General features: G+C 45.6%; 1 protein-coding gene across 5 annotated transcripts in view; it reads left to right on the top strand.

The window, feature by feature from the left end:
• Positions 1 to 16,226, top strand: part of RMND1 (required for meiotic nuclear division 1 homolog) — a 611,103-nt gene that overhangs the window by 174,100 nt on the left and 420,777 nt on the right. The window lies entirely within an intron of this gene.

Below are 16,226 nucleotides of genomic sequence, written 5' to 3'. Positions count from 1 at the left end.
ACCTTCTGCTTTATTTAGATATGCACAGGCAACTATGGTTTTATCTTGACTGTACCAAGTCCTTCAGAAAATCAGGCCAGTTGTTTGTTTCCTTCTCAAAATCCAGGCTAGACTCACCTGTGTCTAAAGTAACTTTATCCAAGTAGTTGTCAAATTGTATTATGTTTGCATATTCTCCGAGAGGCAAGTCTTTTCCACAAAAACCTAAAGATCATTCAGCTATGGCTGTAGCCACTGATACAGCTTTTCTTTCGAGAATACCCATGGACAGTAACTCCGCTGCTGCTACTTGGTTGGGCCATCATACCTTTTTGCCACATTATAAGCTGGACATTCAGTTCTGGTCCAGGGTTTCTTTTGGAATATCCTTCATTGGTTCCTACCTAGGCATTGTCGTGGCTGAGGACTGTGTCCCATAGCTTGAAGCCAGACAGAGCAGACAACGTCCGATACGACAGTTATGTACTCGCAATAACCGTAGATCTGTGTTGTCTGTCTCCATCTGGTTCAACCTTCCTGCCCCAACCCTTTTTGTTGATTTGGCTAGTCTTTCCTTTGTGATGGCCAGACAGCAGCGGTCTTTCATTCTGCTCTCCTAGAGTCTCACATTTTCCCTGGCTGTTTTTCCTTGTATTTATGGAGGAAATGGGGATCAGTTGGGTATGTTGTATCATTATATTCTTATTCGGTGTACAAATTCGATTTGGGGAGTTGATGGAGGAGCAGGAAGTTCTGGGTAAGGGAGGCAGAGCCAAGATGTGCTAAAGGATTTAGAATCGGCATGTGTCGGATCCAAAGTCCCACAGATTGAATCAGACAACACAAATCTATCATTATGGTGAGTACATAACTTTTGTTTTCTTACGAAAAAATTTACTTTAAAGAATTTTATTTTTTTATGCACACTGCAAACAATGAGTACTGACCTGTGCATGACTCTGATACTTCTTCCTGGGCTATGGCCACTGGTATTATTTAAGGAGATTTGCTTGGCTGTATTCTCAGAACCTATCAGATGATGTAAAATGAGATGATTTTAAATTCTTCCTTGAATAGAGATTTAGGGTTTGGCCCTTCTGCTGCATAGTTGATAAAAAGTGTGATGAAAGGGTCAAGCTGGTCCAGGGAATATCTTAAGATTTTCCAGCCCTCCTTTTCCAAATTGTCCAAGGGATTTTCTTTCTCCTCATCCAGTTTTGGCAAAAAACAGAATAAACAGCCTCAACAGAATTCAGGTAAAATGACATTTAAGAAAAATTGGCAGGGGGTTCCAAAACGAAGTCTCAAACCTCCCAAAACCAAGGACAGTCCAAGTCTAAATGACTGTTCAAGAGCCCTTGTGACCCACGTTCAACTGTCAAAATTCTGTTCCAGGACTCCATGGAAGAAGGCCTGGTAGACAGATGCCTTTTCTTTTCTTTGGACAGGAATGTTCTTGTATGCCTTTCCACCAATATCCAGGGTAATTCTGAATATTCGTAAGGAATCCCCCAAAATCATTATGGTGACTCCTTCTAACGCAGGCAACCGTGGTTCTCCCTTCTTTGTAAATAGCTAGGGGCAATTACCACAAGTTTCCTGACAGACTGGATCTACTAACACAAGACCATGAGTGTTTTTGCACCCCTGCATCAATTATCTTCAGTTGATTATCTGCGTAATAGGGTTTTAATTCCTTTTAGGCACCTGTTTTCTCTTAGGATATGCAGCAGACACTAATGGAGTCAAGAAAACCTGCTACTAGAAAATCATACGTTACCAAATGGAAAAGGTTTTCTAGTTTGTGTCAACAACATAACCAGCACTCACTCAGGGCTAGTTGTTCTCTTGTTTTACAATGTTTGTGAGTTACTATCCAATGGCCTTTCTTATTTCTTTATTAAGGTTCATTTTGGCCATTTCAGCATGTCTGCTCATAAATCCTCCTCTTTCAATGCAGTCTCATGTCAAAATGTTCTTGAAAAGGGTTTTGCATAAGAGGCTTCCTAGAAAACATGTGGCTCTTCTTTGGGATCTTAATTATGTGTTACAGAAGTTAACACTTCCTCCATTTAAACCAACTGATCTGGCTGACTTGAGGCTGTAAACATGGAAAATAGTTTTACTGATTGCTCTGACCTCTGCAAGAAGGGTGTGTGAGTAACAAGCTGTTAGGGTGAGTCAACCCTGTCTTATTTTCCACAGGGATAGGGTTTATTTGAGAACTAATCCATCTTTTATGCCTAAAGTGGTGTCAGAATTTACTTTTAAGCTATCCATCTCCTCATTTTCTTTCATGAAACTAAAAATTAGGGAGAAATGATACTCCATATCTTGGATGTCGGTAGACAACGCTGGTACTGTCTTGACAGAACTAAATCTTTCAGATCTTCACATCAGTTGTTCATTTCTTGTGAAGGCAAGAAGGGACAACCTGTGGCAAAACAGACTATTTCTAAATGGTTGTCGAAGGTTATTACCTCTAGATGTTAAGTTGTCAATCTCGCCTTCATTCTTGCTGGATGGGTTCGGAGCCGATCCTCGGCTCCGACTCGGCACTTGCTTTAGCTCGAGAACTCCTTTTACCAGCTCGAGGCAACCCTATATCCCATGATGCAAGGCGGAACTACCTCAGATCTCGTTTGCCGCTTAGCGAAAGAGGTCTCCTTTGCCAGCTGAGGTAAGTTTTTCTTTGTAAAATAAGAAAAAGAGTAGTTAGGGGTTTATTTTTCCCTTTTAGTGTCAGTTTAGTCTGTAGTTAGTTACAGCCCACCCTATTCCCTTGTTTTCAAACTTTTTTATAATCTTTAGTCTAAAGTTTTTTAGTCAGGCCTTCTTCCCCATTGGTGATTCCCTTCCTGTGTGTTTGTGTAAGGGATTAATTTGTGTGTTTGTTGGGATTGTTTGTGTTTCCATCCTCCTAGGATGTCAAAGGAAGGCAAGGTCTCAGGCTTCAAGAAGTGTGACCAGTGCTGTCAGAAAATGTCTCTGGTCACACTTCTTGTGTTTATTGCCTGGGGCCTTTGCACCTGCAGGACTCCTGTGCTTTATGTCATGCTTTTAGCCAGAGAGTCCTGCAGGAAAGGAGGAATAAACTCATCCTCCGAGGCTTACTTAAGCCAGAAGGTTCTCCTCCTAAATTAGGGTCAGGAAAACCTTCTAAACCACCGAAGGCTCAGGCTACAGTGTCCAAGCCTCCTCCGGTGGCTCCGGCTCTGTCGGAGCCGACATCGGCTCCGGCTGGAGCCGATACATCTGCTGTTCGAGTAGTGGGTTCGGTGCCGACCGGCTCCGATACCCTGACTACTGTGGCCTTGTCGGCTCCGGCTGGAGCCGACACTTTATCCAGCATCGGAGCCGAGATATCCTCGGCTCCATCTGGGGTTCAAGGGACTTCGGCTCCGATGGCTTTGACCCGTAAGAGATCCCGGTCCCCTTCTATACTGAGTATCCACTCGGCTCCGGGTCTCCTCTTTGTCGGAGCGGAGCCATCGGAGCCGATCTTCGAGATCTTCCAGGCTGTCTGACCACGATTTAGAGAGGGTGGTAAGCAGGCTGTTGAAGTCTCAGGCACTGGCCCAAATGCTCCATAGCCCGTCTCAACAGACTTCGGCTATAGCCCCAATCCTTGAACTTCCTCCTCCGACTCCACACAGCAGTTCGGAGCCAGAGCTTCTCGGGACAGCGACTGTTTCGATGCCGGAGCCGATACATCCTTCGGCTCCGTCGTCCTCGGCTCCGATCTCCTCCTTGAGACCTTCCTTTGAGGGATCCGGTCGTCGGGTTTCCACTGTCGGCTCCGAGGGGGCTAGTGGCATCGGACCCTTGTCCGACCCCGCTCTCCCTCTCGGGGCTTCGGCTTTGGTAAGCTCGGCGCCGACATCGGCCTCGGAGCCTTCTCTCTCCTTGGAGCCGGCCATTCCTGTTTCTTCGGAGCTGGTGTGTTCCGGCCTCCCGGGGAGAGGAGCCTTTGAGGTGATGAGGAGTGTCCTGGCCTCTGAGCCTGGTCAACGGTCCATCCCTCTAGCTCCTCCCTCTTCAGTGCCTGCAGATGCCTCTTGCCAACCTCTTGCTCACAGGCCCAGGGATCCATCGCCCCAGGTTTCCCCACTGGGAATTTCCTCCTCTTCCGAGGTTTCTCCTGATCCTGCAGGGGAAGCCCCTCGGAAGAGGACGTAAGAGGAAACACACAGACTCCCTGAGTCTACTACATCTGATACCGACTTAGATGAGTCGGAGGGTTCCCCACGGTCCCCTCTGAGGATGTCTCTTTTCAGACATCCTTGAGCTCCTCAAACAGAGGGGAATTGGCCTCCATTGACCCCTCCGAGGATGAGTCGGTATACCTGGAGGCTTTGGATCCCGACCCTCCACCTCCTGGGTGTCTCCGCCTTCGACCCACTCATGCAGGTAGTGGCTCGTAAGGCGGGCGGCTCCAGATTCTGTGGAACCTGTCCCCAGAAGACCATCCAAATTCATTACGGCCCCTTCGGACAAACAGTTCCTTTCCAAGGGTGTTCCAGTGGATGCTATGGTGGTGGCGGCTGCCACTAAGAAGGAATTGGCGGATCCTTCAGTACCTGTCCATCCTCCTAATAAGGACTCTAGGACCATGGACAGGTATGGAAAGCGGATGTTTTCTTCAGCGACCTTTGCTATGCGTTCGCTGAATTATCTTTGTCACTTCACCAGGCTTCAACGAGATGTTCTCAAGGAACTGGGAGAAGTAGTCCAGGATCCTTCTGCTGCTGGGGCTCAGGAAAAGATTGCCTCGCAGCTTGCTATCCTGAATTCCATATCTAACTCCTCCATGCGGCTCATATCTTATGCGGCCGATGGAGCGAGCAGGGCCGCAGGCACAGGAGTTGCTCTTAGACGCCAAGCCTGGATGCGGCTTTGTAATTTTGCGGACCCCTTTAAGGCGTCCTTCACTAATACCCTCTTTGATGGTTCAGCTTTGTTCGGACCTCAGGTGAAGGATACCTTGACCAGGTGTGAGCAGGACGGTAAAACTCTTTCTGCCATTGGAGTCCAGTTTTCCACTCCTTCTAGACCATACCCCAAGGGTCAGAAGGGGAAGATGTGGTTCCGTAAAGCCCAAGGAGCTACACGGACACACGTGGTCAGTTTACCCCAGAGGCAGAGGGGTAACAATAGACGCCGCCCTAGAGGCAGGGGTCCTCAGAACCAGGGCAACAGGGAGTCTCTTCCTGAGAAGCCCTTTCAGCATCCCTGAGGTGTTGCCCGGCTGTCCACCCTTGGAGGCAGTCGGGAAGGATTTCGCTGTACCCTGTAGCCTGGCAATCCCTATCTCAAGAGATGTGGGTACAGTCGATTATATCCGAGGGTTACAAAATCCCTTCGAAGGTTTCCCGTACCTCTTCAATCCCTTCCAGACATCTCACCCGGTCAAAGGGATTTGGCGGAACAGGAGGTTTCAAAGCTCCTAGAAAAAAGAGCCGTCCAGACTGTGCCAGCAGACCAGGTAGGATCCGGCGTCTACTCCAGATTCTTTTTGGTCCCCAAAAGGACGGGAGATTGGAGACCAATATTAGACCTGAGCAATCTGAACAGATTTGTCAAGAAGGCAAGATTCCGGATGGTCACGCTTCAGTCCATTCTGCCCTTTCTGGGCAAGGACAACTGGATGTGCTCTATAGACCTTCAGGATGCGTACTATCACATAAAGATTCACAGACGCTCCAGAAGGTTTCTCCGCTTTCGGCTAGGAACCAGTCATTACCAATTCAGAGCCCTGCCCTTTGGCCTCACTTCAGCCCCCAGAGTGTTTACCAAATGCATGGCAGTGGTCACAGCTCATCTGAGACGTCGAGGATTCCAGGTGTTTCCCTATTTGGACGACTGGCTCCTCTCCGCCACCACCAAGTGTCAGCTTCTTCAGTCCAGAGACTACACTCTACAGCTTTGCAGGAGTTTGGGAATTTCAGTAAATTTGAAAAAATCTTCTCTGCTGCCTTGCCAATCTATCACCTTTATAGGCGCAGAGTTAAACACCGCCAAAATGTTAGCCAGACTAACAGATCAAAGAATTCTGGACATCCAAAATTTGTTCGGCTTCTTTTGCAAAGCAACAAGATCAAAGCCAGATTTATACTGAAGGTTCTAGGTCTTATGGCTGCGACCATTGTTCTTCTACCACTGGCTCGCTTCCACATGCCTTCTGCAGTGGATGCTATTCACGCAGTGGTCGTACCACAGTCTCCCGATGAGGCACGAAATCTTGGTAACACAGTCGTGCCGAGCTCATCTGAACTGGTGGATATCTTCCTCTTCTTCATCAGGGCCGACCCTTTATTCCCCTCCTCCAGTTGCCACAGTCACTACGGATGCCTCTCTGATCGGGTGGGGGGGGCATTATCAGGGCAGGATGGTCCACGGGACGTGGCAACCCATAGAATACCATCTGCACATAAATGTCCTGGAGATGAGAGCAGTGCTTTTAACGTTGCAAGCCCTCAACGACTTTCTTCCCACGGGGACTATTGCAGTACAGACGGACAACATGTCCGTAGTCTGGTACATCAACAAGCAGGGCGGGACCAGGTCCTATCCGTTATGTCGAGAAGCTCTCATCTCCAGGACATCTTTGGCAGTGGGCGATCTCTTCTCAGCGGTTTCTGATAGCAACGCACATCCCCGGCAGGTCCAACCTATTAGCGGACAGGCTGAGCAGATCCATTCTGATGCCTCACGAGTGGTCTCTCAATCAATCTGTAGTGGATCAGATTTTTCTGAAGGGTCAGCAGCACCGGGCCATTCATTCTCTCAACCTCACTGCTTGGTTGCTCCACTTCCTACCCTAGCCAGGCTACCGATGATTTCGGACTCAGTCAGAGACATTTTAGTCTCTTCCTTGAAGTCGTCCACTAGGAATGTTTATGCTAGCAAGTGGCGACGTTTTTCTATTTGGGCGAATTCCAGAAATATTGACCCCTTCACTGCTCCTGTACATTCGGTTTTAGATTTCCTGGCGGAGGTTTTTCATTCAGGATCCTCGTCATCTACAGTCAAAGTACAACTGGCTGCTATTTCTAAGTATCATGTTGGCCTGCATGACAATAACATTATGTCTCATAGGTTATGCAAGGCCTTTCTCAGAGGAGTTTTCCTCCTAAAACCACCTATAAAGCATCCTCCTCCGCAATGGGATCTAAACTTAATGTTGGCATCCTTGATACTACCTCCCTTCGAACCGTCTGCTTCATGTTCTTTGAAGTTATTGACCTGGAAAACTATATTTTTACTGGCTGTCACTTCTGCAAGAAGGGTTTCCGAGATTCAAGCTCTCTGCATCCGTTCTCCTTATTTGGTTTTTCATAAGGACAGGGTATCATTAAGAACTAACCCTTCCTTTCTTCCCAAAGTCATATCTCAAACAAACATTAACCAATCTATAGATCTACCAGTCTTTTTCCCAAACTATTCCGACAGAGCTGAACAAAAACTGCATTTTTTGGATGTCCATCGTCATCTCAGGTACTATTTGCATAGAACTAAACAATTCAGAAAATCAGACCAACTATTTGTCTCCTATGCAGAAAACAGGATAGGTCTTCCAGTATCTAAAGTGACCTTATCCAGATGGTTGACTTCCACTATTTCCTATGTGTACTCTCTCAGGGGCAAACAGCTATCTTCTAAGCCAAAAGCACACTCAACCAGGAGTCTATCCACCTCTGCAGCTTTTCAGGATAGACTACCCATTGATACCATTTGTGCAGCAGCTACTTGGGCCACACCTCATACCTTTGTCTCTCATTACAAGTTGGACTTGGCCTCTAGAGATAGGGCCAGTTTTGGTTCCACAGTTCTCAAGAGTCTGTTCCATTGAGCCACCCGGGATACAGGTGCTAGGGACGCGGTCCCATCCAGCAAGAATGAAGGCGAGATTGACAACTTAACATTTAGAAGTTATGTACCTACCATAACGTTCCATGTTAGTTGTCTTCTCATTTCTTGCGTCCCTCCCTCCTTCCCCCGGGCCTGGACAGATCTTGGAGAGTTCCTATTAGATTGTTTCCTCCGGTACGTTGTTAGGAGGATTTCTTTAGGAACCATTGTTCCTGTTTATGTTAGGATAATCTTTAGCAAGGTTAGTTAGCTGCCAAACGAGATCTGAGGTAGTTCCGCCTTGCATCATGGGATATAGGGCTGCCTCGAGCTGGTAAAAGGAGTTCTCGAGCTAAAGCAAGTGCCGAGTCGGAGCCGAGGATCGGCTCCGAACCCATCCAGCAAGAAAGAAGGCGAGAGAAGACAACTAACATGGAACGTTATGGTAGGTACATAACTTCTAATTATATTTATCATAACAAATCTGTTCTAGGCAGGGTCAAGGGCCACTCTACCAGGGCCTTGGCCTCATCTGTGGCTTTTTGGAAAGTATTGGATTCTAAATTCTAGAATTATTCTGGAAGCTGCTACATGTTCCTCTGTGCATACTTGTACAAAGCATTATAAGCTTGATTCCTTCTCTAGTTGTAGATCAAGCTTTGCTAAGACCATTCTCCAGGGGGTTCCTGACGTCTCTCCTTCCACCTCCCAAATACAGTTAGCTGTTGTAAATCAACCCATATAGCTAATGGTACTGCAGCAGTGATAAGTATGAAGAACAGAATACATTTATGTAAGATGAACTTGCCATAATAGTAGATGTTCATGTGATCACTGCTGCAGTAACTGCTCCCTCCCTCCATGCACCTTGTTTTTTAGTGTGTGTTCTATTGCAGGATGTGGACTTCAATTTTTTGTTGTTGTTCATAGTATTGTTCTTTCAAGGCTTAACCTCCCTCTCTCTGCTGGTAGGAAAGCTCTGAAGGGCTTTGCACCCAGACTTTTCATTTAGTCAGTTCAGTTTGAGTTGCTTGACAGTTTGAACACATGGAAGGCACCCTGAAGTTTTAGAAATGGCAGGAAATAACCCATATAGCTAAAGCTACTGCAGGAGTGATCATTTGAGCATCTGCTGTTCTTTTAAGTTCAACTTACACAACTGTACTTTCTGCAGAGCATAAAATGAAACCTAACACTGTCACCCTTTAAATCAGTGCTTTCTGTGGACTTGGCTTCTTTAGTAAAAGACACTGATGTTCATCGTGTTATACTGCTGCAGTCATCAAACTTGGGTTATCCTGTCGTCAGGCGGTCCTGCAGTCGGCCGAATCCCAAAGTCCTGGTCCGGTGTCTGCTGTCGTCACTTCTTCCCTGACGTCAGTGCAACAGGGGTACAAAAGAGGCAGCTGACGCCATTTTCTTCAGTCTTTCTTGTCGCGCGATGCCCGAAGCAGAAGCAGTTCACAAGTGCCGGTCGGCCAGCTCCTGAGATTTTCTTATCGAATTTCAGCCCGAAGTCTTCTCTAAAGCTAAGTACCCCGTTGGGGAAACTTTTCTTGCCTCAGACCGATGTCAGACAAAGTTAATAATTGTATTTCTTGTGGGAAGCAAATACCTCATAAGGATTTTCATTCTTATTGTATTCCTTGCCTAGGCTCAGACCACGACGTCCCTGGTTGTCAGTTTTGTGCTAGGTTCAACAAACGTACAATTAAGCGTCGGGCAGAATTCGCCCAGCATTATTTTGGCAGAAAATTTAACTATAGCATGCCGTCGGAACAACTGACATCAGCAATGATTAAAAAACGCAAGGATAAGGACAGGCAGCCAAGACCAGATACTGAGGCCTCAGCAAGGCCTGACGCCAGTTCTCCGGTTTTCAGCGAGGCGCCTACGCAGCCCCTGACAACCGCTGATTCAGAAATTCTTACGGCCTCCCAGAACGAAACAGCTGGGCCTCAAGAACCGGTTCCACCTCACCCCTCGGGCGCCAGCCCCGACGGTGATCCGGAAATTTTGGATAGGCTTTCGGTTTCTGAAGGTGTCTTCAAACCGACAACTATCTCTTCTAAGCCTTATGCTAAACTTAAAGCCCCCTTGAAAGTTAGGAAACAGGGTCCACCCCCCCAGGCCCCTATGCCTAAAAAACAGATGCTTAAGATGGCTGAGGATTTAATTACCCTTATCAGGGGATCCCAACCCCCACCTGACAAAAGGCCTAGACTGGAGGAAGATTACCCTTCCTCTGACCAAGCATCCATTTCCTCAGGCAACTCTGAGGACCAAGATTACTCCTTCCCTCCTTATAAAGACTCAGATGCTGAAGAGTCCATTCCCTCTGTCTCCCCCCCTGAAGACTACTCTTTTGGGGAAACTTTACACACCATGAGGGAACACTTCCATTGGGAAGGCCAAGATTACTCTGACTCTAAGAAAAGACTCCGTGAGTTTCTTCTTCTTCCACAGCATAGACCCCTGGCAATTCCTCCAGTTTTAGACATTTTGGATGATGTTTACTCTGAATCTAGTCTAAACCCAGATTCCTTACCTCCAGCACCAGCTAAACCAGACCGATACTACCGAGTTCCTGATACTCATGCAGACCCCAAAACCATCTCCCAGGGTCCCAAAGGGGTTAAGGCCTCTACTGCTAAGAATCCACTTCCTTCTGAAAGAGATTCCAGAGCATTAGAAAGATGGGGGAAGAAAGTGTATACGTCTGCCACTTTGGCCATGAGGGCCTTAAACTGCCAATTCCACATGCTAAAATACCAACAGTACTTGATTACACAGTTAAAGCAGAAAATGATCCCTCAGACAGATCAACCTGATTTCAGAGAGATGCAGGATTTGCTGCATGCAGCAGAACAGGTGGGAAAGCATACCTTACAGTGTGGTTTTGATTCATTGGAAGCCTCATATAGAGCAGTTGTCACAGGGTCTGTAATACGTAGGCATGCTTGGCTTAAAGAACAAGCCTTACCAGAACATGTCAAAGCAAAGTTATTAGATGCTCCACTGCAGAAAAATGTGTTATTTGGTGTCAAAGCAGAGGAAGTTTTAAAGAAAATGGAAGAAAAGGCAAAATCTATGCAAACAGTTAAAGATTTTTTACAGGTACAACCTCCTCGTTTCAGCAGAAACTGGCCATCAAAAAACTGGTCCTTTCCTGCATCAGACAGACCCCAAAGAGGTAGGTACAGACGCCCAAGGGGCAGAGGCCAGCCACAAGGTTCTTTCAGGCCTAGACAATGGCATACAACAACTCAGAGGTGGAGATGAAAGATCTCAACCCTTCAGGAAACAAACACAATGACTTCCCTCTTCGCCTGCCAAGCAAAATTGCCCTGGCAGCACCTTTGGGAGGAAAACTGGCTCTATTTCCACAAAATTGGCACATCATAACAAAGGACAAATGGGTTCTGGACATTATTACCCGAGGCTACAGATTTCATTTCCACACTTTACCACGGATGAGAGGCATGACAAATCTGCCTCCAAACCAATGGGCAGAGGCACAAACGCAAATTTCAGCTCTCGTGGATATGAAAGCAATTCAAAAGGTACCTACAAAGGAGCAAGGTCAAGGTTTTTACTCAAGACTATTTCTAGTCCCAAGAAAGGACAAAGCCTGGAGGCCCATTTTAGACCTCTCAATTCTAAACACATACCTGGAGGTACCCAAATTCAAAATGCTCACACTACAGCAGCTTCTTCCCATGCTGGGCAAGGAGTCTTGGCTGGTGACGTTGGACCTCAAAGAGGCATACCTGCATGTCCCTATCAGACAAGATTGCAGAAGATACCTCAGATTCTTGGCAGGTACAACGCATTATAAATTCTCTGCATTGCCCTTTGGCTTATCTACTGTGCCCAGAGTATTTACGAAATGCCTGGCATCATTAATTGCATACTGCAGACAACGAGGAATACAAATTTATCCATATCTGGACGACTGCCTGATCCAAGCGGACAGCAAGGACATTCTATTACAGCATCTGGCATTTGTAATAAAGCTGCTCAGTTGCCTAGGGTATACAGTAAACAAAAAGAAGTCAAAACTAATACCCTCGCAACAGATAACATTCCTGGGTGCCAGCTTAAATACAACGGCCCAGATGGCTTACCTCACGCCAGACAAACAAAAACAATCGACTCAATACTTCAAACATATGGCAACTTTTACCCAGCTCACTGCAAGGAAAATCCTGCAGGCATTGGGGTTCATGGCATCCTGCATTCAACTAATCCCATACGCAAAGCTGCATATGAGGAAATTACAATGGTACCTGAAAAGTGTATGGTCTCAACACAGGCACAGCCTCGAATCAAGTATACCTCTCATTCCCTGTCTTCAAAAAGAGTTCCTATGGTAGGCACAAGCATGTCAAATAAACAAGGGTCTTCCTTTCGTCTTACCTCCAGCAAACCAAACTATGACAACAGATTCTTCAGACTACGCCTGGGGAGCACACATGGCAGGACAGTGCATACAGGGCAAATGGTCTGCAAAACAAATGCATCTTCACATCAACCAAAAGGAGATGCTAGCTGTGAAAAATGCACTGACAGCCTTCAAGGACCTCTTCCATCCAGGACAACTACTAATAAGGACAGACAACACCACAGTTATGTGGTACATAAACAAACAGGGAGGCACACACTCCTACCCTTTATGCAGACAGGCAATGACCTTGTGGAACACAGCATTGACTTACCAAGTACAACTGCAAGCACAATTCCTGCCAGGAAAGGAAAACATATTGGCAGACGAATTAAGCAGAAATATGCAGATCCTCACGAGTGGAGACCACACCCACAAGTATTTTCAGTGATAACTCAAAGATGGGGATGTCCAGACATAGATCCATTTGCCTCCCCCAACAACTGCCAATTACAAAAATTTTGCACAAGGACTTATCACTCCATAGCCTGGAAGGTGGATACTCTATCATTCAGTTGGACAGCATTGACAGTCTATGCCTTCCCACCACTACCTCTACTGACGAAGGCATTACTGAAAGTCAGATCAGAGAGACCACAGATGATCCTCATTGCTCCGGACTGGCCACGCCAGCACTGGTACCCATTACTAAGGAACTTGACTCACAGCCCTCCATGGATCTTGCCTCAATTCCCACTACTGTTGACTCAGAAAAACTCTCAGATCCTTCACAGCCAGCTCAGAACTTTAAATTTAGCTGCATGGGGAATACCTTGAATTATCAATCAACACTTCTCTCAAAGGACGTCCTGAATGTCATTTTGGAGGCCAGGAGGCCCAGCACCAGGAAAACTTACTCAGACAAATGGAAAATTATTTTGTGCATGGAACCAGGCTAAAGGCCAAAATCCTTGGATACCAAACATTCCTCAAATACTACAATACTTAACTGAGATGCTACACAAAGGCCTTCCTTTCTCATCCATTAAGATCCATGCTTCAGCCATTTCAGCTCAATATAATACGGATCCTCCAATTTTCTCACACCCTTTACTAAGGCAGTTTCTCAGAGGGGCTAAGAATATAAGACCCCCCCCCCCCAGAAAACCCCCAACGCCAGCTTGGGACCTGAACTTCATTTTAGAAAAATTAACACTGCCTCCTTTCGAACCAGCCTTCTCAGCAGAACTACAATTCTTGTCTTGGAAAACAGCTTTGTTGCTGGCTATTACCTCAGCACGCAGGGTCTCAGAACTACAGGCACTTATGGCAGTGGAACCTTTCATCATTTTCCATCAGGACAGAGTCTCTTTATGAACTAACCCTACCTTCATGCCAAAGGTAGTATCCAGTGTGGCTTTAAGTCAGACCATTCATTTACCCACCTTTTATCCAAACCCCCCAGAATAAAGGAGAAAGACTCCTTCACTCTTTGGACATTCACAGACAGCTATGTTACTATCTAGATAAGACAAAGACCTTCAGAAAAACTGACCAACTCTTTGTATCCTATGCTGCAGGTTCACAAGGAAAGGCTATTTCAAAACAGACCATCTCCAAATGGATAGCACATTGTATCCGCTTTTGTTACTCGCACCATGGGAAAGCAGTGCCTGTTAATATTAGATCCCATTCTACCAGGGCTACAGCAACCTGAGCAGCCTTTCTCAGGGGGGTTCCAACCAAGGACATTCTGGAGGCAGCTACTTGGAGCTCAGTGCACACCTTTACCAAGCACTACCACCTTCCATTATACTCAAAAACCAGAGCTGGTTTTGCCACTGCAGTTCTGCAGGGCATCCTAGCTTCGCCTAACCCAGTTTAGTACCAGCCACCCTTCCATAGCTTTGGGATTCAACCCAAGTGTGATGACTGCAGCAGTATAACACGATGAACATAGTACAGTTTTGTACCTACCATAAATGTAGATGTTCGAGTGTATATACTGCTGCAGTCCAGATTACCCTCCCACCATCCCCTCTACATACCAGGGTGTTAGTTACAACTCCATGTACATCAATCCATTGGATGCATGTCTATATGGTGTATTTGCTAACAGCTAGTACTATTGTTTGTCTACTAAGGTTTGTTTTTTGCATAGCTATTGTATTGCCTTCCTAGTTGGGGGCACCTGACATCTGGGGCAAGAAAAACTGAAGAAAATGGCGTCTGCTGCCTCTTTTGTACCCCTGTCGCACTGACGTCAGGGAAGAAGCGACGACAGCCGACGCCGGACTAGGACTTTGGGATTCGGCCGACTGCGGGACCGCCTGACGACAGGATAACCCAAGTGTGATGACTGCAGCAGTATATACACTCAAACATCTACATTTATGGTAGGTACAAAACTGTACTTTCTTTATGTCGGTAATCCCTGTTAAAAAATGTTGTAGGTCTATATCTCTTATGTACAGAACACTTGGCACAGTGTTTCACAATGATACATAGCTGTACAAGTAAAGCCAGCTTTCACTTCCAAGGCAATTTTATCTGCTTCCCTAAATCAGTCTGTGTAGCTGCCAGCCATCTTCTGCACAGCAGAAAAACAAAGGGCAGCAAGTGTTGCATACCTTGAATATACATAAACAACTTTGATACTATATGCTCAAAAAGAAGGACTTTAGGAAATCTGCTCAATACTTAATCTATTTGATGGATGTCAAACACAGGTATCCAGTGCCTAGGCAAGCCCTGTCAGAGACTAACTTGTTGGGTTACCTTCTGTTTATTATGTATACAACAAAATTATTGCTGTCTTGTCTAAGCATATTCACATGTGGCTACAGCCGATTATGTTGGATATTTAAAAAAAATTCCACAACATAGATATATGTGCTATAGTTCCACATAGCTACACATTTGCTAAACACTGCATGTTAAAGGCACAGCCTGTAAGTACAGCAATATTGCAGGGAAGCCTGTCCTCAGCTATTCATAGTCCTGCATTAGTTTTATAATTTGTGCAACTGTTACAATATTGCTTCAGGAATCATTACCACAGAAAGAGTAAAGATGAGTGTGATACCAGATTAGTAAAAATATAAGGGAGTGTCATGCAGCAGTATAGTAAACCGTTCTACCGCTCCCATTGAAATGTGGGTTTGGAGTGAAATACGTAATGCACCAAAAAGGAAACAAGATTGTGCAAATTGATTGTTTTTATATAGGGTGTATGCCATCTAACACCACTAGTGGAGCTACAAGAGGCAGGCATTACTCTTGTGTGGGGATGTGAGGTGGGGGAAGGGTGTTATTGTAGCTGTGGTGAGGCTAGAGCCTTTGACTACTTAAAAAAAAAACACACCACCTGATGAATCTCGTTGGGGAGACTCCAGCTATTATAATGCAACTGTGATGGCCTGTCTTGAAAATCTGCTCTTACATCAGTACCTCTAACTTTCTTTAGGGTTAGTCATCACTTAATATGCCTTTTTTTTTTGTTCACATTAATAGGAGCTTTTTAGTTTTGAATGCAGAGCTACTTTCTTAACAAGCTGCCAATATGTTTGGGACTTTTATTGCTGATTTGGATGCGTCTTTGTTTCTTTCTGTTTTTTTTTTTTTTTTTTCTTTTTTTAGCCCTCAAGCCTTCCTTAAACCATCTTTTGTTACTGTTTTGCAGTACTTGCTTGCCAAAGTTGAATTATAGCTTTCCAGTTCATTTCACCTGACTTCCAGACTAGAGCTCTCCAGGCATAACATGGCATGTTGGAGGAGGGTGCTACTGACCCTTTGCTGCTATTATCTCGCCTAGGGCTGATTGCAGGAGTCAGTGGCTCGAAATATTTGCTGGCTTCCAATATTTTCTAAATTTGTTATTTATTTCTTTTTGCCTTCACTTCCAACACTGACCTTCCTACAGTGCCCAGAAAGGAGACGTCATATTTTTTAGCTGAGAAGGAGATTTTTTTCTTAATACAAGCACATTTGTGTGGAACATGCAGTTACACCT

Source organism: Protopterus annectens, chromosome 1.part0 (genome assembly GCF_019279795.1).
Source record: "Protopterus annectens isolate FY-2018-M chromosome 1.part0, PAN1.0, whole genome shotgun sequence".
In the NCBI taxonomy this organism is placed as follows: Eukaryota; Metazoa; Chordata; order Ceratodontiformes; family Protopteridae; genus Protopterus; species Protopterus annectens.
The sequence above is the reverse complement of the archived record's forward strand: the minus strand, read 5'-3'. Positions and strand labels throughout refer to the sequence as shown.